This window comes from Giraffa tippelskirchi, chromosome 5 (genome assembly GCF_054371585.1).
Source record: "Giraffa tippelskirchi isolate mGirTip1 chromosome 5, T2T-mGirTip1v1.2.pri, whole genome shotgun sequence".
Classification (NCBI taxonomy): domain Eukaryota; kingdom Metazoa; phylum Chordata; class Mammalia; order Artiodactyla; family Giraffidae; genus Giraffa; species Giraffa tippelskirchi.
Window position 1 is genome coordinate 61,703,910 of NC_137279.1, and position 27,864 is coordinate 61,731,773.

The 27,864-nt window shown below is 33.9% G+C and overlaps 1 long non-coding RNA gene across 1 annotated transcript; it reads right to left on the reverse strand.

Moving 5' to 3' along the window:
• Positions 1 to 342: 342 nt before the first annotated feature.
• LOC145507896 (uncharacterized) lies at positions 343 to 27,760 on the reverse strand. Its single transcript, XR_014055234.1, has 3 exons — positions 27,639 to 27,760; positions 27,010 to 27,252; positions 343 to 794 (listed from the first exon to the last, which is right to left on the reverse strand). It is a non-coding gene; the product is annotated as an uncharacterized LOC145507896 (long non-coding RNA).
• Between the last annotated feature and the right edge of the window lie 104 nt (positions 27,761 to 27,864).

A 27,864-nucleotide genomic window follows, 5' to 3' on the forward strand; every position in this document is an offset into this window, starting at 1 on the left:
TCTGGAAACTGTGAAAATTTCCTTTTAAATCATGATGAGAACCCAGAACAATGTCTTATGGACTCCTGTCTGGGTAGCACAGGAAAGGGAAAATTCAGAGATCTTAAAATTATAAATTGAACCAAAGAGCAAGATTCAATTATATTGAATGGAAAAAATATTGTAGATTCAAAGATGAAAACTAAGGCTTACCCATATATTACTATTTTTTTCTATCAATATGTTAAATCTATCCATCTCCTCAGTTTCAAAGATATTTTTTTCAGGGACAATATATTTCATGAAGCTTTGCTTATAAAATCTAGGTTACTGAGAGATTATTAAAAATGAAAGCCAATCAAATACCAGTATACTAAAAAGTTCATAGATATAGGACAAGAAATAATTTTTAAGAAGTGCACAAAATTTTAAAGTTCAGAAATTTCAGATTGTAAAAATATCAAACACTGTGAAAGGCATTTGTATTCAGCATTAACATTGTATCTTAGCCCCATGTTATAGAATAGCAGTCTTGGCAGTGTTCCATCTTCAAAAGGGGTACAGGAAAATTCCAGGAGACTGTCAGATTAACACAGCAAGGCTGTTTAAAGATGAAATTGGAAGTCTGATGTAGGCCCCTGCACTTTCCAAGAAAGAATAACTTTGAAACATTTTATAAAGAGTGTTCCACAAAATCAAAATCCTTTGAACTGTTCTGTGATGGGACTATTCTGTAGCCAGTAACTTTGGAAATGCTACATAGATTATATTCTCTGCAAGAGATTCATCATTCATATTAGCATAATGGAGAAGCCCTGAAAAAAAAAAAGACATATGTCAGAGTTTAATGTACCATTCCTGTCGTATTTGTTCATGAACTGTATATATTTGTATTCTACATAACATTTGTGTTTATATATAACATTTACTAATACCTCACATAAACAACAGAGAAGGCAATGGCAACCCACTCCAGTACTCTTGCCTGGAGAATCCCATGGAGAGAGGGGCCTGGTTGGCTGCCATCTATGGGGTTGCACAGAGTCGGACACGACTGAAGTGACTTAGCAGCAGCACATAAACAATTTTCCTTGAAACATTTTCACAGATTGATGTAAACAAAAGAGATCCTTTGAACTTAGTGGTCACTAAAAATATAAGCTCTAAGAGGGCCTTTGTACTCCAGCACCTAGTAGGGTGCCTATGTTTGCTTGTATTTTTGCTATATCCACCTATTGATCTATAGAGAGCGAAATAAATGGTTTAATGAATAAGTCACTTCATTCCAATTATGCAAGCGACATCACATATTAATTTAATATATATCTGAAGGAAAAATCAATACTAATCTGCGTAAGAAAATCAAAACAATTGCTCACCACAAACAGGCAGCTTATTTTGTTTTTCCTATTTGTGGATCATTAGTTTTAAGTGAGTGATCTGAAATGAATATACTTGAAACAGCAATATAGAAAGAATAGCAAAATCTCTTTTGTCATAACTATAGATGTTTGGCATTATTAACATTTCCTACAGAGAATCAGCATTCTACAGAATAATGTATAGTTGCTTCCTTGGTTGCAGTACAGTAAGTTAAATTGTAGTGGTGGTACACATGATTGAAATATTAGCCAATAGATTTATTGATTTTTAAATAGATTGTCTCCCTTCTGTTTTAAGTGGATAACCAGACTTTGTTCTGTCTTAGGAAAGCTGTGGCATAATAAAGATTATATAAAGTCCAAGGATGTTTCTCAAGAAAAGATCATATTGGGTGTCCAGGAAGAAAGGGAAAAGGCCATTGAGAGCATTGTTTTGACGGCAGCAGAGAGGGATGTATAAGACCACTGATGCTGTGACTCCTGGGTGGGTGGACGGAAAAGGATCAATTCTAGGCATAGAGCTTTCTTGTTTTATAAAACTTCATACAGGCTACTCATGACAAAGAATTGAGTGACCCAGATAATTGAGGGACTGTATAGTCTTTAACAATGACATTATCAATAACCACTATGATAGAAAGATAGTTGAAGCTCTCTTACATTTTCAGGACTCACAGTGCTCCTAGATTCTTAAGAAACCTCACAGAAGCTGAAGGAAAACAGATGATGCTGACAATGATTATTCTGACAAACTAGTAGGTTAGGGCTCAAAGGTGAATTAGAAGTTAATAAATAAAACCCCAAAAATGTCATATTCTATGAATTTAAAAATTGACTTCAAGCAAATTGTTTTGTTAAGTATATGGAATGTTTTAGATAAGTGAACAATTTACAAGATATTTAAAGCAGTGAAAATACTCCATATGTTACTATAAGGAGGGATACTTGTCAGTGTACATTTGTCCAAAACCATAAAACATACAACACCAAGAGTCAACTCTAACGTGAACTAAGAATTTTGAGTGGTTATGATGTGTCAATGTAGGTTCATCAAGTGTAACAAATGAGTCACTTGGGTGACTGATGCTGATAATGAGGGAAGTTAGGCTTGTGGGGAGGGTGTGGCAGAACGTATACCAGAAATACCAACATCTTCCTTTCAATTTTTCTGTGAACCTAAAACTACTCTTAAAAATAATATACATATAGGCAAAATACACATATATTTTTATAAATATATGTATATATTTAATATAGATAAAAAGCTATATAGTGGGTGGGAAAATCTTACCAGGTGAAAATAAAGTTGGACATGAGCAGCACCCATAAGTTAAGGAAAATATTGCTTTCAGAAGTCTGTTGTTTTTGTAGACATACAAATCCTAAAGGCTTCAAAAAATCAAGCACTGACAATATCACTGAAGCATAAGAATACAAATGTCTGATATTGTAAGCCAAGCCAGACAGAGTCCTCTTAACACAAATTCTGTTCTGGTAAGTCTGATGACTGGAGGCAGTACCCACTGCAATTGTTTATGCAAAACAGCAGCCAAGTAAACTGAAGTGGTTTGGAAAAAAATACATAATTAACAGAATTGTGTGCCATAAAAGTTTACATATGGATGAAACCAGATTGCTTGAGAAAAGTGCCTGTTAGAACCTCATTTTTAAAAAGAAAATAGCTTAACTAGGATTGAAGTCTATGGAAATTAGGCTTATGGCTTTTACTTGGAGTAAGTGGGAGATTGCAAGTTGGAAGCACAGCTTGTTTATTACACACACACAAAAACACATGTTTAAAGGCCTTTTTATTTGTTTGTGCTTCAGATAAAATTCAAGTTGAGCAAGATTATCTTAAATGGAACAGTTGCGAAGAAAAGGATTTATCTCTAACTAGTTACACCCTAAGAGAGCAATATTAAGTCATTCCTGGAATTGTCTCAGTTTGTCACTGTTGGTTTAATTTTGAATATTTTTCCCTTTCCTGTTTTCATTAAATGATGTTTTATAGCATAATATTTATAATTGAAATGGATTTAATTAATACATTTTATTTAATACAGTATAAATTTTATGATTTCTAATAGAAGTAACAACCTGAAATAAGAGAGACCTAGTGAGGGCATGAGTGTTTAGAAATGAAACATATTCACATAAGTGGTCCTTCTTGTACTGCAGCTCAGTTTACTGAATATTTTAAGTAACACATTTACCTGTTAGCAAATACCACAATCATTCCAGACAGAAAAAGATTTATTATATTGATAATTCTTGAATAGAATATAAGTGTATTAACTCATAAAGTATCCATATAACCCAAACAATAGCACAATAATGCTGGTGAACTAATACTTGATGTTAAATGATTAACAGCACTAGGAAATTTCATTCTACCTAGAAATAAAGCTATCATGAATTTTAACTCCTCCCTCTAAAATCTTTAATATCATCACTATGAGTAATAATAGAAAGTGACAGTTGCTCAGTTGTGTCCGACTCTTTGCTATCCCATAGACTATACAGTGCGTGGAATTCTCCATTTCAGAACTGCTACTTATTTTCCACTCCAAATCTCTGAACCAATAAAAATATAGGAAAAGAGATCCTTGTAATGTAAGAATTCTGTTAGAAATTTATGAAACATATAATCACTAATGTGTGTATGCCAAGCTGCTTCAGTCATGTCTGACTCTTTGCGACCCTATGGACTGTAGCCCGCCAGGCTCCTCTGTCCATGGGGATTCTCCAGGCAAGAATACTGGGGGGGGGTTGCCATGCCCTTCCCCAATCACCAATAGATATATAAATAATATTTAAATTCTAAGCTCATTTACAGGGCCTGCGTAAGACCCCAAGTATCTCTCTCATCACTTGTCTTGAAATAACTATCACGTAATACATTTCAGTCTCACTCAACTTTCCCTTTATCAGTGTGGCATCCTCTTCTATCTATTCTGAGTCTGTAAAGACTGTGTTCCATTTCCATAAATCTCACTTTCCATATATTTGACCTGCCTAACTCTTTTTCGTTCATTTCTTAGCTTAGATATATCTTCCTCCTGGAAACCAATCTGGATTATCCAGGTTAAGTGTCCATACATTTCAGTCCCCTGTAGCATCCAGTATTATCATTATGATATCACTGATCTTGCTATAAAGAGATCATTGGTAAAGTTATCTGTAATGGTCCTCACTAAGACATAATTCCAAGGGGAGCGGGGACTGAGTTTATATATTCAGAATTTAGCAAACTCCTCAAATATTGTATAGAATTTAGCAAAGTCCTCAAAAAATGTATAGATTAAGGTTAATGTCAAGAATACTTTGCTCTTCCAATCAAAATAATAAACTTTAAGAAGAGAAAGCACTATTTTTTTTAGTGAATCAAAAAATAATTCATGTAAGGTGATGTATTTATGCTATTTTGAAGGATAGTTAGAATCTTAACAAGAGATGGAAGGTCTGAAAGCTCTTCAAGATGAAACCAATGGTATCAGAAGGCAGAGAGGGAAGAATTTGGGAAACTGAGTTCTTTCTAATGCCTTTGCAATTGCTCTTACAGGATTGCACGAGTATCCTTAAGCCAGATGCAAGGCTGTATATATTTCACAGATATAATTTAATAAACTTTTTTTGCTAAAGATGTGAAAGTTTACTCTCATGCAAAAACCTGTTTCTACTTCCTTCACTTTCTGTGTGGGAAGTGAGGTTCAAAGTAGAACCTCTGGTTACACACACCAGTTAATGAAAGATGATTAAATATGAAGGCTACACTCATTTGTTCCACTCCATGGATAGTATTAAGTACTGGTATTTAAAATTTGCATATTATATGCATTTTATAAAATATGTTCACACAAAAATGCACAGACTACATTTATATTAATTCTGTTTCTTGTAGAGGATAGTGGTTTGCTGTTACACCTCGTGACTTTGTCATGATTTGTCATTTGATTCTTATATATTTGGTAAAGTGACATTTTCCTCTAAGGGAAATAAAAGATGAAATAAAATATATGTGGTAAAAAATTATGTTAAAAATTAATGTCAAAATTATATGTGCATTGTTTTGATTTTGGTGATAGTTTCATAGGTTTAATTCACATGTCAAAATTATCAAGTTACACATGTCAAGTGTGTACATTTACTATATACCAAATGTCAAACAGTGTTACAGTGGCAAAAACTACATTCTTCATGTACCAACATTTTAGTCAAATAATAACAGTAAAGAGTGTCCTTAGGAAAAAAAAAACTAGATATTATTATAACTATCAAAATGTACACTTTTAAGTATGTGTTAATATTTATGATGGCAATACTTTAACCAATCTAATAGGCAGCATATTTATAGCCTTCTGATTAAATCTATCTTAATTACATTTTCACATTTATATGTTGAGTATATTTCAAATAACTGTATCTTTCTTAACTAATTATCCTTTCTCCTTTATTGGGACCTATCTTGTGATATCTGTACTTTTTGCTCTTATGATTTATATTAGTTTCACTTCCTTTTGAGTCATTAGTTTCCTCTTAGTGTCTCTTCAAATGTTTTGATTTCCTTCAGTACTTTCAGTAGATATAGTGCCTGACTAATTAGAAACCCAGGTGTTTGGCTGAAGAACCAAGATAAGTCCTATTCTCCATACTTTGTTTCCTGTCTCCATGCCTGGTCAAATACAGAATTTTAATTTCCTGGACTTGAAGGATCAGCCAACTAACCTTGCTTCTGAAAAAATACCAACTTCTAGGAATGTTGAAACTGGGTTCTGTGATAGTGTTTAGTGCTAGAGAGAGCAGAATAAATGCTGTCTCAAAGGACAAAAGTCAATGCATATCATTAATTGCCTGTTTACTTAGAACTGTGCTTGAAAGTGTTTATTTTGCCATCAGATTATGAATCTCTACAGATTTGATTCAATTATTTATTGTATTTTAATTACAATAAGTAGGGTATATGTACAAACTTGAATTGTTTATATTATATATAAGTTCAAATATTTCTTCAATGTTTAGCTCACCTTTAAAAGACTAGCCCTATTTTTCATTTTTGGCATATAATGATGATAAATGCCAACTACCTTGCTAAGCAGTGGTAGTAGCATTGTAGAAAATATGCATCCAGGCAGGAGAATGTCACAATGTATTGTAGATATAGATTAACAATTATAATCCAGCGCTTGTCAATTAGGGGTATAAATGTATAGCTGGTAGACATATAAAAGCACGATGCTTAATTCTATTTTTAACATGTGTATGTATATGAAAAATTGCAAAAAAAAAAGAATGTCATTTTACATAAAAGCTGAAAAAAAGCAACTCAAATAACTATAAACTGCAAAATAAACATTTGTAGTATATGTGTATAAAAAACATACTACAAAGGGAACACATGAACTATATTGACATACTATACTATGATTGAATTGTAGAAACATAATATTAATCAAAAGAAACCAGACTCAAAGAATATTGATTATGTTATTTTACTTGAGTGAAATTTATAAATAGAAAATACTGAGTTTTAGAATTCAGAGTAATGGTTATATCTGAGGAGTAAAGCAGTTAATAGTAATTAAAATGGGAAAAATTGTGTTTTCTGGGATATTGTTAATGGACTGTTTATTACTTTTTATGGCTGTGTAAGAAATTACCACAAGCTTAGAAGCTTAAACAACACACATTTATTAGATTGCAGTTTCTGTGGGCTAGGGATCCGGCACAGTTTAGCTAGATTCTCTACAGGCTGCAATCAAAGGCTCTGGCTATCATTTTGAGTAGCTTGGGAAAAAGTCTGACTGATTCCAGCTCACTTATGTTGCTGGATGACTAGTTTCCTTACTATGGTAAGACTCATGGTAGTTTGTTTTATAAAATGCTATGGAAAAGAAGACATACAGATGGCTAACAAACACATGAAAAGATGCTCAACATCACTCATTATTAGAGAAATGCAAATCAAAACCACAATGAGGTATCATTTCACACCAGTCAGAATGGCTGCTATCCAAAAGTCTACAAGCAATAAATGCTGGAGAGGGTGTGGAGAAAAGGGAACCCTCTTACACTGTTGGTGGGAATGCAAACTAGTACAGCCACTATGGAGAACAGTGTGGAGATTCCTTAAAAAACTGGGAATAGAACTGCCATATGACCCAGCAATCCCACTGCTGGGCATATACACCGAGGAAACCAGAATTGAAAGAGACGCGTGTACCCCAATGTACCTGCACTGTTTACAATAGCCAGGACATGGAAGCAACCTAGATGTCCATCAGCAGACGAATGGATAAGGAAGCTGTGGTACATATACACAATGGAATATTACTCAGCCATTAAAAAAAATACATTTGAATCGGTTCTACTGAGATGGATGAAACTGGAGCCCATTATACAGAGTGAAGTAAGCCAGAAAGAAAAACAACAATACAGTATACTAATGCATACATATGGAATTTGAAAGATGGTAACGATAACCCTATATGCGAGACAGAATAAGAGACACAGATGCATGGAACAATTTTATGGACTCTGAGGGAGAAGGTGAGGGTGGGACGTTCTGGGAGAATAGCATTGAAACATGTATATTATCATATGTGAAACAGAACACCATTCCATGTTCGATGCATGAGACAAGGGCTCAGGGCCGGGGCAATGGGATGATCCAGAAGGATGGGATGGGGAGGGAGGTGGGTGGGGGGTCCAGGAGGGGGAACACATGTAAACCCATGGCTGATTCATGTCAATGTATGGCAAAAACTATTGCAATGTTGTGAAGTGATTGGCCCCCAACTAAAATAAATAAATTTATAAATAAAAAAAAAAAAAAAAAGAAAAAAAAAATGCTATGGAAAAAATTTGCTAGCAAGACATGACATAATCATGGAAGTGACATTCCATCACTTTTTCCACTGTCCATTCCTTAGAAACAAGTCCCATATCCTGTCTATGCTCAAAGGGAAGGAAATATACAAGTGCATACCCCAAAGGTAGTAGCCATCTCAGGTTGAATGTCACATTCTCTTTTTTTACCTGGGTGGTGATTAGATATATCAATTCTCTTTGTCTAACTCATCCATTTAAAAAACATTTTAGGTATTGGTTATATTTGAGTGGAAAATTTTTTAGAAATCATATCAACTATTTACAATAAGTGCGCATGTAATAAAAATAAATTTTACTTAGTATCCTGAAGGGATATTAATTATTCCCAAGATATTAAATGGGATATCAATTTTGTTTTCAAATATAGTAAAGAAAAAGAGCAGATGTAGTGTCATGAATGAACCCTTTCTCTGATTAATTTTAAGTGAGATGATGAGTAATGTAATTATTTATGCATAGCTGACCTTTATATAAATTCCTTTTGAAATTTAAATCTCAGGAACCCAAGTATATTAATTTTCTAATGCTGGTTAACAAAGTACCTCAAATTTAGCAGCTTAAAGCATCACCCATTTAATATCTCATAAGTATGTAAGTTAGAAGTCCAACATGTCATGGTTAGATTATTTATTCGGGTCTTATCAGGCCGAAGTTAAAGTGGACTGAACTCTTATTGGAATCTCAAAGGAAGAATCCACTTCCAAATTAATTAATGTCCAGTTCAGTAGCCATTGGACTAACATTCCTTTTTCTATGCTGTTTGTCGACCAGGAGCTGTTCTCTTTTCCTAAAGGCTACCTGTGTTCCTTCTTATATCTCCAGCTTCAAGCCAGGCAAAGCAATCAAATACACTGCTGTGAATCTTTTGCCTTTAAGAACTTCTGAGCTTGCACCGTGTCCCTCACAATCCAGGATAGTTTCCTTAATAAAGGTGGATGATTAATAATGTTAATTAAATCTGCAGTCTCTCTTGCCATGGAAGTTAACCTAGTACAGGTATAAGAACAGGTAGCAAAAGTCATGGGAGAAAAATCTGCCTATCACATAAGCATGTTACTATTTGAATGGAAAATCTGAATCTTGTACTTTGAAAATTCTGTAAATAAGTGCAATATTTTACTCTGAAGATACAATGGGCTTGCTTTATTTTTGTCTCTACAAGATATAGAAGGTAAAGTGTTATTGTAGGTGGAATTAATATTATTTTAATATATCCACATTTCTTCCTAGTCATGAATGTGGAACATTTAGAACCATCTTTACTTTGTCTTACCAATTAAAAAATTGTAGTGAATAGAATCTTCATAGGTACCTGAAATCTACTGTCTTAGAAAATTTACAGTACTCTGTGAAGTATTTATTGAAGTAAAATTGTCTGTTTGTAGATGACATGACCATATATATAGAAAACTCTAAAAACTCCATCAAAAAACTGTTACAGCTAACAAGTTCAGGAAAATTGTAGGATACAAAACCAACACAAAAAATTAATACATTTCTATAAAACTAAAAACAAATCTTCTAAAAGAGAAAGTAAGAAAACTATCTCATTTACCATAACACCAAAAACAATAAAATACTTAGGAATAAATTTGACCAAGGAGGTGAAAGATCTGTAAACTAAAAAAATATAAAACTTTAAAAAATAATTGTAGAAGAAGCAAATAAGTGAATATATATCCCATATTTATGGATTATAAGAAGTAATATTGTCAAAATACCCATGAAATTTAACATTATCTATGGATTCAATTTATTTTCTACCAAACTCCAATGCCATTTTTACAAAAATAGAAAAACAATTTTAAAATTCATCAGAACCATGAAAGACTCCAATAACCAAAGCAATCTCTGGAAGGGAGAACAGAATTGGAGACATCATACTTCCTGATTTCAAACTGTTTTACAAAACTATAGCAATAAAAACAGTATAGCATTACAATAAAAAGATACACAGACTAAGGAAACAAATCAAGGGCTCAGAAATAAGCTAACATATAAATTGTCAATGATTCTTTTATACGGGTGCCAAGAATACACAATGGGAATAGTCTTCTCAATAAATGTTGTTGAGAAACCTAAATATCTTCCTGCAAAAGAGTGATACAATACCTATCTTATGCCACTCACACATATTAACTCAAAAGGATTTAAGACCTGAAATCATAAAACTGTTAGAAGAAAACAGAGATAAAAATCTTCTTGACATTAGTCTTGGCAATTATAGCAAAAGCAAATACAACAAAAGCAAAAGCAAACAAGGGGTACTACATCAAACTAAAAAATTCTGTGCAACAAAAGAAAAAATCAACAAAATGAAAAAGCAATCTGTGGAATGGAGAAAATGCTTGGAAACCATATCCAAAACATACAAGGAACTCACATAAATTGCTGAAAAATAAATAGTTTGATTAAAATATAGACAAAGGACCTAAACAGATATTTTTACAGAGAAGACATACAAATTGCCAACCAGTACATAAAAAGATACTCAACATCATTAATTATCAGAGAATTCAAAGAGATAACCACCTCACACCTGTAGCAATATCTATTATCAAAAAGACAAAAGATAAAAAAAAGCTGGTGGCGATGTCAAGAAAAAAAAGACTATACAGTCTTCATGGGAGTGTAAGCTGGTACAGCCATTATGGAGAACTCAAGGAATTATGGAGTTTCCTCAAGAAATTAAAAATAGAACTACCATACAATTCAGGAATCTTACTTCTAGATATATACCCACAGGAAATAAAATCAGTATCTCAAAAAGATATATGCACTCTTTGTTTATTGCAACATTATTCATTACCGCCAAGACATGAAAACAACCTTTAGGCCCATTGGTGGATAAAAGAATAATGAAATGTGAAATATTCTAGACAATGGATATTACTCAGCCTGAAGAAACTGAGAGAGCCTGCCATTTCCAATAACACAGATGAATCTAGAGGACGTTTTACCCAATGCAATAAGCCAGACACAGAAAAATAAAAATACTTGCATAAGCATTCATATGTGCAATTCTTTAACTCAATGGTATTTTGTAATTATGAGTTAATAAATCTTGAGTTTCTCTGAGACTTCTAGGCCCTATAGCCAGACTCAAGGATGTGAGTCTACCTGCCAGTGGGTTGGTACCAACGCCAAGATCTCCTGGAGCCCAGCTCCACCCACTAGTGGACCAGCACTAGACCTGAGGCTCCCAGGGTTCTGCCGCCAGCTGCTGGTGAGTCAGTGCCACCAACCAGTAGTGTCAGCAATGTTCAGATGAAGCAGAGCCTGGCACCAAAAATGTCCAGGGGCCAGCATCACATTTTTTGAATTTTTGTTTGTCTGAGAATGTCTTTATTTCAGCTTAATTTTAGGAATACAGTTGTGCTGACTATGAGATCCAACATTGACAGATTTTTTTGTTTCTTGTAGCATTTTGGGTATATCACTCAACTGCTTTCTAGCCTTTGTCACTTCTCATAAGAACTCAGCTATTAATATTTATCTTGTACATTATGCTTCATAATTTTCTTGCTACTTTTATAGTCATTTATTTATGACATTGAGCATATGACTATGTTGTGTCTGGGTGTGGTTCTAATATTTATTTTATTTTGAGTTTTTCAATATTCTTGGTTATATAGAGTGGTGCTTCTTTGAACATGATGAATTTCAAATTCTTATTTATTCAAATATTTTTTCTGCATCTTTCTTCTACCTTCTTCTTCTGATACTGTGATTATGCTTATATTAGCACACTTAATTTTGGCCTACATTTCTCTTTGTCTCTGTTTATTTTGTATCTATTCTTTCTGTTCTTTCAGATTGGATAGTCTTTATCAATTTATATTCTAGTTTGCTGAACATTTTCTTTTTTCTTCTTTTGGCTAAGATCTATCCCTCAGTTCCTATGGTAAACTTTTCATTTGGTTAATGCACACCTCAAGTCCATTATATCAATTTGGTTATTTTTTAATAATTTTATATTTTAAATGATATTTTATAAATTGATATTCTTTATTTGACAAATGATTGTCATCATACCTTCCTTTGATTCTTTTTTATTGAAGTATAGTTGATTTACAATATTGTGTTAATTTCAGGTACACAGCAATTTGGTTATACATATACATGTATATATCTATGTTCTTTTTTGATTCTTTTCCATTACAGTTTATTATAAGATTTGAGTATAGTTTTCTGTGCTGCAGAGTAAATTCTTTTTATTCTTTAAACATGGTTACTTTAATTCTTTGAACATATATTTATAAAAGCTCTTTCCAAGTCTTTGTCTTCTAAATCCATCATCAGGGTCCAATCAATTACAATTCTCTTGCATGCCTATTTTCCTGTAAAACTGTCACACTTTCCTGTGTCCTTGTTTGTCTTGTAGTTTCTTTGCTTGTTTGTTAAAAACTAGATATTTAAATTATTTCTGTAGAAATACAGGACATTGTTTCCTGCCCCATATCAGAGCTTGTTATTATTCTGTTCACTTTTCTATTTGTTTAGTATCTTGGGTTCAACAAATTTTGCAGAGCAGAATGCTTTCATTTTAAGAAAATCCAACGTATAAAGTATTTCTTTAATGGATTGTACCTGTGATGTTAAATCTAAAAATTGTTGCCATGTTCAAGGTCATCTAGGATTTCTCCTGTGCTATTTATTATAAGTTTTAAAGTTCTGCACCTTACATTTAGGTCTGTGATTCATTTTGAGTTAACTTTTGTGATGAGTATAAGAGTTTTATGTCTATATTTATTTTGTGTGTGTGGATATACAATTATTCCAGAATCAATTGTTGAAAAGATTATCATGTTAGTGCCTTTGCTCTTTTGCCAAAGATTAATTGACAAATTTTATATGGTTTTTTGGGGGGCTCTCTATTTATTCCATTGATTTATTTGTCTATTCTTTCACCAATACCACATTGTCTTGATTACTGTATCAGTTTAGTCTATTTATACAGATTGCACATATTCTCATGTCCCTGGTTTGATTTTTACTTTTTATGTTTCATTTTTAAGCCTAGCTCCCTAACAGTTGCCACTGTGTCAGCAGAGTTTGGAAGATTCTGACATATAAGAGGTTGAAAATAAGTCCCTGAATCAGAAAGATTTTCACCATTTACCACTGAGTTTGTGTGTGGCTGGGAAACTGCTTTCATATTTAGAGTTTATAGGTTTGCTCCACATCCAGCTGAAGATCACAGGGTTACATCTGAGAGGACAGCATCTTTAGTATGAACATAGTCTTTTCAACCACATAGGATGGATGGTGGTTTTAGCACAGGCCTCTTTGACTGGATCTTTCTCAAATCTTCTTGTTAAGCTTCTAACGGGTATGCCTCTACAATATCATACTAATACCACTGTTAGTTGTTACTGGTCCCTAGCTAACTGCTTTACTGCTGTAAGCACATCCCTGAAACATTCATTGTGCCACAGTATAATGAAAATATATTTAGGCCCTTCAGGCAGGGTCAGGGGATTGCCAATTTAAGGCTTGGTCTGACTTTCTCTGGACAGGGCAAGACCTCTGTTCCATGAGCAGGAGCTAGGGGTGGGAGGCATGGAGGATTTGTTCTTCCCTGTGTTCTCCCCCACCCAGATCTTCCCTATGGAAAAGGAGCTGTGTGTATACATGTGGGGAGAAGGTAGAACTTAGGCTGTTACTCAGCTTCTACACCTCATCTTCCTCAATATAGGTCTTCCAGACTACAGAGCCTGGGAGATGGGATTGATGTTCAATGGATGCCAAATCTACACTGAAGAGCTCTCTTGCATCACAGAACTGGGTAAGTCAATAAAAGACATGCTGTTGCCAAGACGTTGGAAGTGTTCTTCACAGGAAAATGCTGCTCCTAGCATGAAGTCCATGGCCTTCCAATGTTGTTAAAATCTCTGTAGACCTTGTGCAGTAACTGCTTCTCAATTTATTTTAAGCCCTTTGTACAATCTCCAGAAAGCATTGAAAAATTGTCTCTGCTAATTCTGAACAGTGCATTAAAAGTTTCTTTGGCAGAGAGTTTCACCAAGCTTCTCACACTGTTGTTACTGACGGGATGTTACAAGTGCGATTACTTGATGTTCAACCTATAATTAGTCCTATATTTATTTTATCAATATATATTCAATGACTAGCCTGGATTTGTATGCTAATTAAACATTCTATAAATTTAAAAACTTTGTACAGGATGGTGAATATTTAGATGTTTGAAACATACAAATTCATTCTTATTGCTTTAGAGATTTACTCTTGTGTTTGGTCTTTAGTATGAATTGGTCAGATGATAACTACTTGACATGAATAGCATAACAGTTGGGGACAGTGCACAGATTACCTTATCATTTCAAATATATTTTAAATAATACAGAAGCAGAGTTGACTTTATCCTAATGGTGAGGACTGCCTTAATCCTTCTATGAACACTTTTCCTTTCTCTGGACTTCAGATTTCCAATTACACACATTAGAGATAAATCTACACTCTCTGTTGTATCAACTCAGGCATTTCCCCATTCAATGTCATTTTTTTGAGATACTTCTCTCAGGGATCAGGAAATTGTTAATTCAAAAGTATGACATTAGTTGGTAATTCTTAAAATTCCAGAGTGATATCTTTAAAATCTCCTTAAAGGGAGTAATAACTTCACCATAAAAAAAGAATAAAGCACTTTGGTAAAAGAGATGGGGAAGTCTAGGAGACATAAGGTCTTGCCTGACTTTAATAAGTCTTCTCTACTCTCTGTACCTTTGACTATCACTGTAAAGATTGGTGTTAACAATCGACTATTATAGATAAATAATTGCTATATAGAAAATAACTCACAAAGACAAAGAAACGGATATTCATTAAATAACTACAGCATGCCAATTTTGATATGAAAAGTTAAATTATTTGACAGGCATGCCATAGAGTAAAACTCTATATGAAATGAATGAAGCAAAAATTCATAACATTTTGGTAAAATTAGTTATGCTTTCTGATTTTAGGGATAGTAAATCTGACTTTGCATCAAGTGGAGCTAAGAATTAATATATAAATGTGTGAAAAGTGTCATCACAATTATTCTCTATCTCTTTTAATTATTGAAACAACATCATGTGATATGCATTTCTCTATTTTGATGATGAAAAAGTCATGCTATAAGCAATGTTGTGTACAGTATGTGTGCAGGATGACTTTTAAGGGATGGATTCAGGACTTGAATTCTGTCATTTTTATATCAATTAGAAGAAAATGGTAACCCACTCCAGCATTCTTGCCTGGAAAATCCCACGGTAGGAGGAGCCTGATAGGTTACAGGCCATGGGGTCGCAAAGAGTCGGACACAACTAAGAACTTCACTAACTACCTAAGTGTCTACCCTGGTAGTCCAGTGGTTAAGACTCTGTGACTCAATGCAAGGGGCCCAGGTTTGATTCCTGGTCAAGGAACTAAGATTCCAAATATTGCTTCCCTTGGTGGCTCAGATGGTAAAGAATCTGCCTGCAATGTGGTAGATCTGGATTCAATCCCTAGATTGGGAAGATCCCTTGGAGAAGGGAACAGCTATCTACTCCAGTATCCTTGCCTGGATAATTCCATGGATGGAGAAGCCTGGCAGGCTAGAGTCCAAGGGGTCACAAAGAGTCAGACAGGACTGAGTGACTTTCACTTTTTAATATTGTTGTTAATGGCTCCTGAATAGAGAAATATCATTATCTGATTATTACAATATAGGTTCTGGACTTTTTTCTGAAAAATTGTATATTTTTTAATTAATAGCATTTTACTGATAACTTCTCTTATTTTTTTTAATAGTAGGTCCCTGTTGATTATCTATTTTAAATACAGCAGTGTGTACATGTCAATACCAAACTGAAATATTATTATTGTCCTAATGTTACTTCTTAACTATAGGTCTTTTAACCTGTTTGACATTAATTCTGTGATCATTATTATGAGAAACATAATATTCCCCAGGGAAATTGTGATTAATCATTGTGAATATTTTTTTCTTGGTGATAATACACTATGTAATTGATAAGATTGACTCAGCAATTCGAATGGAATATGAGGCAATAGGTTTATTATAGTTGTATTTGCATAATATTTAGACTACCTTCTAAAAATAGGATTTTAATTTAGTAAATTAGATTTTTATTTGCTCCTAAAAAGTATAAATATATTTATGTTCAAGTTATATCATTCTAAAAACCTATTCTAAGTATTGCTTTTAGATATATTATTTTAATGAAGTTTAGCTCAAAGTAACAGAAAAGGTACACATTTTCAAAACTTATCTGCAAATATTATTCATGTGGACTATATATTTTCAAGAAATCAATGCAATTTCTGTAAACATTTATTCCTTCTAAAAAACTCTTGTTCTTTGGTGGAACATACCAAATAAAAGTTTGTATACTGAACTTAAAAATAAATTTGCAACATATATTCTATTGAAGTTTTTTGAATCCAGTTAAACTTCATATAGAGACAATGCTTTATGGTAGTCTATGTATTTATTTATATTTTACATTTTATGAAGCATTGACTTCTGCCTTCTAAAAACAGAAGTACGTTGTCAAGAACAATAAAGTCTGATTCAGTATAAGGTTAAAATCTTCTCTAAAAGATTGATAAAGTAATCTTTCTAAGAGATAAGTGGTAAAGGACATAAAAGTGCTTTACTTCCCAATAGTCTGGAAATACACCTTGATATTTAGAATTTCATCAAAAGCAAACAGCAGCATTTTATGTTACTACTATAAAACAGAAGTACCTCAAGGTCTTTGATATTATTAATTATGCTATTATTTTTATTGACCTAAAGGCCAACAAATTAATAATATTCATATAATCTTTATAGATATTTACAATAAAAATCACTTTGTATGAATGCTGATAAATTCACATTTGAAAATAATCACAATATCAGGTTTTCTGCAAAAACAAGAATATAATTTTGGCTTACCTAATGTCTGTCATGAGTAATTTCTGCACCTTTCTCTTATTTATCAAAATTTTAAAAAATCCTGCATCAAGATTTATTCTGTAAACATTTATACCAGGTTGCTAATTTCAGTAAGTTTGCTTATTCTAATGGGAAATAGAGAATTATGGTTTAATGCTACTGATTTGGATTGGAGAAAATAAAGTTGTTTGTTCATATACATAAAGTATTATTTTGAACCTACTTCTTTAGTAAGTATACAACTTTTAGTAGAGGAAACTGAGAAATATACTATAGCAAACTAATTCTTTTATGACACCAATCAATTGAATCTTAAAAGGGAGCATAGTGGAAAGAGAACAGTGTGTAGCCATAGAAACTACAATTTGAATCATAACTGTATCTTGTTGAAAGAATGTGGTTTTTGATCTCCTGCCCTGAAGCTGTTGTAAATACTCAAGAAATACTTATAATGACACCGATGTAGTCTTTGAAACTACATGGAATCTAGGTAGAAGTCATTAGATTTAGCCTCTTTTATTTATATCTATGTTTAAATATCTCCCCTGTTTGTCAGGACTATTTCTTTCCATTTGGAATCACAAATCAACAGATATTCATTAAATTGTTTAGGACCCACTAACAGTATGAGGATTATTCAGATATGCTTTAACGTTTGTTGGACTTGTGCAAATAGAGGCTGACATACCATATGTCTAAGAAATTTAAAGTTACAAGTAAACTGTTAAAGAATGTGCACTAGTAAACTGTTAAAGAATCTAAAAGAGTGGATATATGTATAACTGATTACTTTGATGTACACCTGAAACTAACACAGCATTATAAATCAAATATACTCCAAGATAAATGAAAACAAAAAACTGTTAAAATATTTTTCCTTGTATTATGAAAAAATATACCTCCATTTCAACAAAATGGACAAATAAAACAAAAGCTATGATTTTATAAAGCTAAAAATCTGCAAAATATCATATGATTGAATAAAACTAATATTGCCTATTTCTGTGTGGTCTGTTGATATACTATCAATGTTGGTATTAGTAATAAAATAAGGGTATACATAAATTCTATTTATTCCATAAAATTCATTTTTGCCCATGTATCAGCAAATTAATTATATTTTGTTCTAATCATAGTTATCATACAATCTGTTAATATAATATAAAGGTTTAAATTGTAATATAATAGAGTATAGTAAATTTAAATGTGTTTTCATGAAAAATATGAATACAATTAACTGTAAAAACTCAAGACCTTAAAAAATGTTTCAAACTTATTTTCAACAATTTTCTCTGAATATTTCAAAAATATGCATTAAAATGGATAGGTAAAATATAAATTATAATGATATATATTAATATATATCAACTTTTAAAATCAAACTTGTTTAAATCAACCTGATGTTGGTGTATGATATTTGAACATTATATTAAAGCTATCTGGATGGAATTCTAGTTTCTGATCTAAATAATAGATACTGTATTTATTATGTGCAGATAGTTGTATTCAAATTTAAGAATAACAATGAATAACAAATATTAAAAAATTACCTTACCATCATGGACAATTACCACCATGGGTAATTTGTGGAAACGATTATAGTAATATGTGAGTTATCATAAATCATGAATTTGAGTGTAACAAAGTGTAGAACTTTGACAGAATTACAGGGAAATGATATTCCATATTCAAGAATCCTTTATATTCATTGAATTTGATAGATATAAAAATTCAATTATTTTTTTCCTTTAAGTGTTTCTGATGTTTAAATTCTTTCCACTTTAAGAAGAAAATTTTATGCCATCTGTAGCAAACTTCATAAAACTTCTGGCTATTTGAAACTTGTTGCCTTTTATATCAAGGGTACAAAGCAAATGTTATGTAGATTTTCTCTAAAGCTTTAATAGTGTTGGTCATGGGAATCAGTATTTTCCACCTCCCAGTAGCATCATGCCAACTGAAGGCTCTGAATCCCTAGTGACAGTAGTGCCCATTATGTCATTGGTTTTTTTTGTATTGTGATATCCAGGACCATTTATAGGGCTGTTCCTCTAAAGCACAACACCCCTGGCAATAGCCTTCTTCCCTGGACCTAAGTAGGTACTGGTTATGACAAACTTTTATTTTTCTCAACTCTTCATGCTGCTTCTGAATAACAGATATATTTTTGTTATTTCTTCATTTTGATTTATTATCCTGTTTGGTGACTGGTAACATGCCGTAACAGTGGTCTCAAAAGTCACTTCTCTGTTTCTATTGTTGCTCACCTGTCTTTGGTGATATATTTCAGATTTACAAATACTCTGAGGACTTCAGCAGTTTTCCTTTGACCACAGATCACAGCAGGTGCATATATAATGTTCCAAACATGTACAGTAATACCATTGGTCCAGTGTCTGTGATTTCACTGAATGTCTTTAAAGACTTTCTTTTTTCCCTGAAACTGTTTGGTTTTGTAGAGCATCTCGGCTATACTAGCTCTGCCAAACTATTCATCAAACCAATCTGTCCTCAAGTTCAACATCAGTGATGTGGCTATAAATTGTCATTTGCCCAGGACAGTCTGGGCTTATGCTTGTCTGGAATAATTATGAATGGGTAACTCTTTCAGTCTTAGTTTCCTAATTTGATAATGGTAGGTAGTTGCTCTTCATATGGATCTCTGTGGTGTCTAAAATCTCCCTGACTTTTGTATTTGCAAGGTTCTCCTCATCAAGTCCCAGTTTAGGCTTGTCTTGTTCCTATGATTTCAAGTTGGCTGATAGCTTCCCAGGTGGAATTAGTGATTAACAAAAACCCCAAAAAGTGGCAATATAGGAAATGTAAGAGAAAAAGACACAGGTTTGATCCCTGGGTTGGGAAGATCCCCTGGAGGAGGAAATGGCAACCCATTGCACAATTCTTGCCTAGAAAATTCCAAGGACATAGGAGCATGGCAGGCTACGGTCCATAGGGGAGCAGAGTCCTACATGACTGAACCAACTTAGCACACGTGACAGTGCTCCCAAACAGAGCAGAACCAAAGACATTCATCCTCAGGAAACCAGAACCTCTCCTCTTTGTCCTTCAAAACTACCCCCATCTACTTGTTCACAGTTTCTCCTACAAGCTAGTTCTGCTACTGAGACATGTATAACAGCTGTTCACCCAGTATGCATTTTTAATTTTTTATGCATTTTGATTTTTCGCAGAAGTTTATTTATTATGTTGTTTGTTAAGTTGCTAAGTCTTGTCCACCTCTTTTGAGAGCCCATGGACTGTAGCCCACCAGGGTCCTCTGATCATGGGATTTCCCAGGCAAGAATATTGGAGTGGATTGCCACTTCCTTCTCCAGGGGTTCTTCCAGACTCAGGGATGGAACCTGTGACTCCTGTACTGCAGGCAGATTCTTTACCACTGAGCCACCTGGGAAGATCCTCATTTATTATATAAAAGTTTAAAAAATACATTAGGCATTTTTTCATGCATCCTCCCTCAAAGCTGATCAATATTTAATTTTTCAAATTAAATATTTTACTTATCAATTAACCTGAAGAATACTTTACCTTATTATTACCATATTTACCAGCAACCCACTAGTTCTTCCAAATTAAATTTCAAACAACCATGAAATTTTAGTGAGATAGAGATTTCAGCCAATTTAATCTTTATTCCTTATCATTATTTTTCAGAAATATAGTCATAGTGTTACATTATCAAGTAAAACAGTATGGTTATCTCATCTGAAATATATATATTTAATATATATAATATATTTAATTTTTAAAGTCTTCTTTATTCCTAAGTATAAGGAGACCATCAAATTTAACCAATATTTACATTGCCTCAAAAAATAGAAAACTACACACTATCCTAAAAATAATTCTAACTTATACTGTAGGATCCACAACTATGTTTTATTTAAACATGGTAGAGGTATTTTTTTCAGTCAAATTCAGTTTAAAAAATCAAAATGATTCTAATGTGTTTTTCTACCTTTTAAACTTTGAGTGAGTGAGTAAATTCGCTCAGTCGTGTCTGACTCTTTGCGACCCCATGGACTGTAACCTACCGGGCTCCTCCGTCCATGGGATTTTCCAGGCAAGAATACTGGAGTGGGTTGCCATTTCCTTCTCCAGAAGATCTTCCTGAGCCAGGGATCGAACCCAGGTCTCCCGCATTGTAGGCAGATGCTTTACTGTCTGATCCATCAGGGAAGTTTAAACTTTAAGCACCCACATTTTGAGCACCATTTATGTAATACTGGTTTGTTCAAACAAAAGCACCCAGCCATATGGACCATTTTCCAGGATCTGTGAACATACCATGGCCAGCTTTCATGTTTTTCTTATAAGAAGAAAATGACTTTAAGTCAAATTGCACTAGGACATTTTCTTTCAGAGAATCTCATTTTTTAAAGGTCTTTCCCCATTTTCTCTTTCAAAGAGTCCCTTCATTTTCAATTATAAGGAAAGTGAAATGTTTGTGGTTTAAATGCAAATATTGTAGCTCAAATTCAACAATTGTGACTACTTTTGCAGTGAAAGGCAAAACAAAAATATACATATACATTATTTAATGCTTATAAATGCTTTCCATTCTAAGAAACTTCTGAATTCAAGTTCTTTGAGGTGTCTGTTTACACTTAAGCAAACCTCATGTTTAATATTCACTAAACTGAACATGACTTTAAAATACTAATAATTCTAAATGTCCCGTTGCTATATATGCAATCACCATTTTTTTTTAGTTTATCTTATTTAAGAAAGAAACAAAAACAAACTAAAAGTTACAGTTTTTGAATCTTCTCTTTCATCTCTTTGTTGATGATTGCTTAATTAATTTTTATTGTTAAACTGAGCATAAAGATAAGTAAAAGGCATAAATAAGTGACCATGAAGGTAAGTTTGTGATCGCTAAGAAACCAAGGAAGAGGCCTTCCCACTGAGGGGACCTCAGAAGGCTTATCAGGCCATCTCCCTCCTCCACAAAGGGGACCAGAGAACCAATCCCTAAAGAAGAATTTTGTTGGTCTTTGAATTTTGTAAATATTATTATTCAGTATATTTTCTTTTCTGTCTGACTTCTTTCTCTTAATTTTATGTTTGTGATCATAATCCACATTGTACAAGCATTACCTAACTTGTTTTCTTCTATATACTATTCGATTACATAGATATTTCACAATTTACTTGTCTTTCTACTAATGACAGACGTGATTGCTTTCAAGTTTTGCTGTATTATGAACAGCACTGTTTATAAAAGATTAGCTAGTTCAGACAAAAGATAAGCCTAATTCTAGCACAGTATTACTTGCAGAATAGATGCTTGTAGTTCTACTGAATAAGCACCTAAGTGTGGAATTGAAGGGTCATAGGGTATGTGCTCATTTACAGCCTTAGAAGATAGCATAAAAGTTACTGAGATACTGTTCCAGAGCAGACACAGGTATTCTTAGCCAACAGCAGTGTATGATATTTACTCTCTATTTTGGTTATTTCTCTTCTCTTTTCTTTCTCTTTCCCTTTCTTTTGCCCCTTCCTTTCACCCATCCATCCTTTCTTTTTTTGGGAGTAACAAATATATTTAGGTATAATTAATGACAATAGACTCATGCGCAGTGGGTGTACAACTTGATGAGTTTTGCTATACACCTGAAACCATTTCAAAACCAAACATAACAATCATTCCCAACAAGCCCAGATGTTTCCTTGTGTCCCTTTAAATTTTTTCCCTCCTCCCACTTCCATCCTTTGATAACTTCTGATCTGCTTTTTGTCATTACAGATTGTATTCTGGTATTTAGTATATTTGTGTAAACTATCATTTGCTCTTTTTTCTATCATTATCTGTCTTTCATTGCTTTGTAGAGATTCCATATGTTTTTAATATTTGCCTTTTGTCAAGTACATGTGTTAGAAATAGTTCCCTATGAAGGTAATGTCTGCTTTTACAGTTGTTATGGGTTTTCTCTCTCTTCCAGGGTAGATATTGATATGACATTGGGTTGATTATCAGTTACCACATTAGAGTCAAGGTATGAAGGATGAAAAGTTTTGATTTTTGATAAACATTCTGTACGCTGATTTGATAATATAAAATCAAAGGATGAGCTTATACAACTTTTGAGCCATAGGCTTAATTAAGATGTAACCAAAAAAGAGGTCATTAGTTCATCTATATTTTCTAGTATGCCACATTATAAAGGCTTTTCCTTCGATGGAATTGAATTCACCCTTTAAATATTATATTGACAGTTATTTTTAGAAGCATATATATCATGATGCATACCTTTTAAGACCTCACACTTGCATAGGCCCTTTCCAATGTTCAAGAATTTATATATTTATGAATACATATAAAATGTTATTTCTCTTAAAAAGTGCCTCCATAAATGTAAGCTTCAGGTATGAGAGAACCTGGGTGTGATGTAGATCATCTTACTACACTTCTAGTTGCTTTTTCACCCACAATTAAAAATAATAACCAAAACTACCTACATGTTTAAACCCTTCACTACTTGTGAAGTTAATATAACACACAGATGAGGTAGTGAGAGATGAGTCATTAATTGACAGTGACATACACTAGAGCTTTCTAATGAGGGAAATAGTAAGTAGAAATGGCCATAATTAGTTCCAGTAATGAAAATTAATAAATTTCAAGTCAGCTAAATCACAAGCACTATTACATTTTGCCAAATGTATAAACTTCCAGTATATGGGGAGTTACAATATTTTTTCCACACTGAGCAATTTTGATAAATCATGCATCTTGAATGGAAAAGCACATCTTTCTGGCTTCTGCAACATTTCAGACTCTAGATATTAGGAGAAATTTAATGAATTAAACTGTTCATAAATAAATATTCAACTTACAGGGGCTTTCTAATCTGTTCCATATATCTTGAGAACAGATTGCCCATTGGAAATAATTGTTACCTGAATTGATAGCCAATATTAAATAACCCCTTACACACGAAAGTAAGATCCTCGAGAAGTGATATTTTAATGAAATTTTCATGGTTCAAGAGCAGAAAAAAATCAATCCAGCTTTCTGAGTGGAACATAAGAATTCTTTCCAATAACTGCTTAATGTGACACATTCATATAATTAATGTTTTATAAAGGGAATTTCACAGCAGACACTTGAGGCTATGCAGTTTTATTATCTCTGGATATAATATACCAAGTTCTCTGCTTATTACTTTAAATTTTAGGTCTTGTTGTAATGCAGAATATTACCTTGAAACAATAAAGAATTGTACACTGATTACATAAACTTTAAACCCCCATGATCAACCACTCTCTCTTTTTTTGTTTGTTTTTGTTTTCCTATTTTATTTTCTAAAGCTTTGGTCACACTTGACAGTTCTCTCTTCCATCTGAAGGTCTGTTGGTCCTGTCATCATGATTTTTCTCATTGCTATCTCCTTTCTTTCCATTCCCCTTGTTTAAGTGCTTATCAACTCATATCCCTAAATTGTGGCTCTGTCCATGTCTCTTTTATCTGTATTTCAAAATATTCTCTGATATTTCCCTCATGTATCAACTTCCTTTATTCTGGAGAACAGACAAACAGCAATAGCATTAAGTGTTGAGTTCTTATGTTTTTCAAACCTAAACCTTCCACAATCTGAATTCAGCTTGCCTTTCAAAAATTATCTTCCAGTGTTGCTACCAATAAAGCTTTAGCCCTTAAGTATCTATGGATTGATTTATGGATTCTAAGTTTTTCACTTATACTAATGTTCATTAATTCACTCAGGATTCTCTTCTCTTAATGGAATCCTTTCAGGTCTGGCTTATCCCCCACCTTCTTGATCTCTAACCTAGGTACCCTTCCTCCAAGGGAGGGCTCCCCTATAACTACTGTTGCACTTTCAAAGATAACAATAATAGTCCAGCTTATGTATTAAACTTTACATCTAATTAAAACAATTAAAAATAATTCATTCAAATGATAAAATAAATATTCTTTAAAAAATTCTTCCGGTGTGTAACAATTTTCAAAGTTTGGAAGAGGTATTTGGCTCAGGGAATTGGCAAAGGGATGAGTTTAATTTTTTAACTTCTGCTCATGGCAGGTTGGGAGAAGGAAATGGCAGCCCACTCCAGTACTCTTGCCTGGAAAATCCCACGGACAGAGGAGCCTGGTAGGCTGCAGTCCATGGGGTCACGGAGAGTCGAACACGACTGAGTGACTTCACTTTCAATTTTGACTTTCATGCATTGGAGAAGGAAATGGCAACCCACTCCAGTGTTCTTGCCTGGAGAATCCCAGGGACCGCGGAGCCTGGTGGGCTGCCGTCTATGGGCTCGCACAGTCGGACAAGACTGAAGCGGCTTAGCAGCAGCAGCAGCATGGCAGATTAGGATATCAAGATTAATATCAAATCTCATAAATAGGTAAAAGAGACAAAAGCCAAAAAGGTAAATCTCCATTACATATTTAATATGTTCCAAGGCAAAGCAGAAAAACTGAAATCAGTGCACAAATCTAAAAGGCAGAGTAAGATTGCAGTAAATATTGGAATTCAGGAAAAGATAGGATTGATAAAACTTGATCAAATGTAAGGATGAACCTAGGAGGAGTCTGGCACTCTTGTGATGTTAAAGGGTTTATTGCTTTCACCTACAGCATTCTTTAAAGGCTCTATAGTCTTAGAAGTACTAGTTGGATATACTTCTATTGGTATAAATAACAGATGGTAGAAGAATATGCATACGGAAACATTAGCATAAAATAATTATTGATATGAAAACATATACAACTAAATATAGTTCACACCTTTGCAAATAAAACGTGAGACATTATAATTTCCAGAAAATTACACTAGCAACATCTGTTTTCTTTTGATGAGACAGAAAACTTAAGACCCTTTATTGCAGGCAAGATGAATTCCAGATCATCCATAATCATAAACTGCCCCCCAGTTCAAGAAGAGGAGAACTTTATCAAGAATCACTTACATGTCAAATCCTATGCTAGATAACTTCATGTGTTTCATCATTTAATATACGGAAAACAACATTATATATTGTTGAGAACAGTAGCTCATTACCCAGAACATATTTCACATATAATTATTCACATACAGTGATGATAATTATATTTCTTGTGGTAGTATAAATTTTTGGGAAAAGAATGCCTTTGGACATCTGAAATGTTAATGGACCCTTTCTGAAGAGAAACAATCATAATCAGAGAAAATTATTTTTTAAAAAGCAAACTTTAAAACCTCTGAATATTGCCCTAAAGACATACAAGGAGTGAATAAAAAATGTATTGACAAAAAAAAGAAATGTACTAAATATTGGTCAGAATACCCAGAGACCGTGGAACTTGAGCCACAATGCTGTCCAAACCCAGCCAGCTCCATATGATGGCATCACTACAGGTGGATGTGGCCAGGGTTCTTCATCCCTCTGGATCCCAGCCCAGTGTACAGTATCACTCCAGGACATGCAGGACATGAGCTTGAGCTTTTCCTGTGCTCCCCACCTCTTAGCTATAGGAGCTGTATTACAGGCAATAGACAGGGAGAAAGCAGAAACTGCCTTTCCCCATCTGTCTCTGATTCCTAAGGAGGAGGTTCTGTTCCAGGTTTGGCCGTCCCAGAATACCTGCTCCTAACATTCCTGCTTAACACTATCCATTTGTTGTTGTTCAGTGGCTAAGTCATGCCCCACTCTTTGTGACCCCATGGACTGCAGCATGCCAGGTTCCTCTGTCCTCCACTATCTCCCAGAGATTTCTCGAATTCATGTCCAATGAATCAGTGATGTTATCTAACCATATCATCCTCTGCCACTCCCTTCTCCTTTTACCTTCAGTCTTTCCCAGCCTGAGGGTCTTTTTCAGTGGGTCGACTGTTCACATCGGGTGACCAAAGTATCAGAGCTTTAGCTTCAAAAGGTAGAGATTTTATGCTCTAGAGGCAAGCTGAGACGATCACGAGCTACTGCCCTTGTCCAGAGCCATGATTGTGAAGTAGAGATTCCATTCTGAGAGAGTTGGGCCACTGGCTCTGCCCATATCCCAGCTACACAACGGTGGTCCAGGAGATTAACCTTGGAGTGAGGAAGGCAGTAAGATCAAAGAGCTGTGTGACTTTCCCCTCTAGGGGACAGACTGAATTTGGAACAGGAGAGAGGAGAAGCTTAAGCATAAGGGTGCTGTTGAAAGTAATGGAAATTCTGGTTGTAAAATAAATATTAAGAGGAGGCTGGTAGCTACTTGAGAGCAACACTCTAATCTTTAACCAACTAGGATTTTAACAGAGAGAACCAGGCATAAAGATAGCTGACGGGAGCCCTTTGGGGGCCTGATTAAACCTCAGAAAATAAACAGCATTAAAGATGGGATTCTGTTAAAAAAAAAAAAACAGACTTTTTTCACTCTTTTCCTTTTCCTTCCTTCCATTCTAGTTTTCTTTCTTCTTTAAATGTAAAATCACCTTGTTACAGCAGGGACAGACACACAGAACAGGTGGACAGGCTGCTTGTAGGACTTGCCTTGGCTGCTGCCATTTTGTAACTTAATAGTTATAAACCTCAAATGAAGAGGACTCTAACAGTCAATCAGACCCTCCTGAGTCACTGACTGGGAAGATTCTAGAATCTTTGGCTGACTCGGATCTCATAATGTCCCGGGACTGAGCTCACAGCAGTGGTGCAACAGGA